Raw genomic sequence first — 1,093 nt, 5'->3', positions numbered from 1 at the left:
ATATATATATATATATATATTAAATATTATGAAAAATCTAGTATTTGTAAGAAAATAGAAGGGAGGAGAAGATGTGAAAACGAAGTAAACGATGTGAAAAAAAAGAAGAGGGGGCAACGACTCGAGAACGCGAGGAGGAAGGGGAGGGGATAATGGCAATGGTAAATTCTCGACGAACGTTCGTCGAGTTATTGTTGCGTTTAAGAATATACTATGTGAATATACACGTGCACGCGTACACGTATACACATACACGTACACAAGAAACATACATCCGTATACATTCTTTATGTTTTATAAAAAAGGAAGAAAAAGGTAAAAAGAAAAAAAAATGGAAAAAAAAAAAAAAGAGAAAAGAAACATTGAAAAGAAGCGAGGAAATATTCGCGATTCTAGAAGGAAGGGACATAACGAAATAACCTATGTCATCCTATCCAATCGCGGATGCGACGATTAACAGAGAAGATTCTATACTTGCCGGTTTATAATGTCCATATGAAGTGAAGTTAAACGAGTTGATTACCCGATCACATATTGCCTGATATTGTCAGAGAGACCATACGATGATCGATCTTCATGGTAGTCCTTCATGGTTCCCGGGTGTTCGTTCCGTCGTTTTGAACGGAAAACGTTTATTCCATTGTTTCTTTACAATAATTATTATTATTATTATTATTATTATTATTATTATTATAATTATAATATCTCGTTGCTAATTTGGCAATGGACTGCCGATATTATACATAATATATATATATAATATATATATATATATATATATATTAGCGTACGATCGATGATATTTGGTTCTCTGTTTGATTATCGAAGTTTCCAAAGGGAGAGAATAAAAAAAGAAAAAAAAAAAAAAAAGAGATAAAGAATTAATTATCGAGTTATCCTCGATGAACGAACAGAGCACGTTTAAGCATATTTAAATAAGAGACTAATATAACGAGGAGTTATACAAAAATAGTGGTCGAGTGAAAAAAAAAAAAGCGTATTTGGTGATTCGTATCACGAGTATTTTTACACTTAAAAATTGGCGAATGTATATCTCAAGTAAGGAAGAAAACGTAGGAAACGCATTCGAAAT

The sequence above is a fragment of the Apis dorsata genome, unplaced genomic scaffold (genome assembly GCF_000469605.1).
Source record: "Apis dorsata unplaced genomic scaffold, Apis dorsata 1.3 scaffold_324, whole genome shotgun sequence".
Lineage (NCBI taxonomy): Eukaryota > Metazoa > Arthropoda > Insecta > Hymenoptera > Apidae > Apis > Apis dorsata.
The sequence above is the reverse complement of the archived record's forward strand: the minus strand, read 5'-3'. Positions refer to the sequence as shown.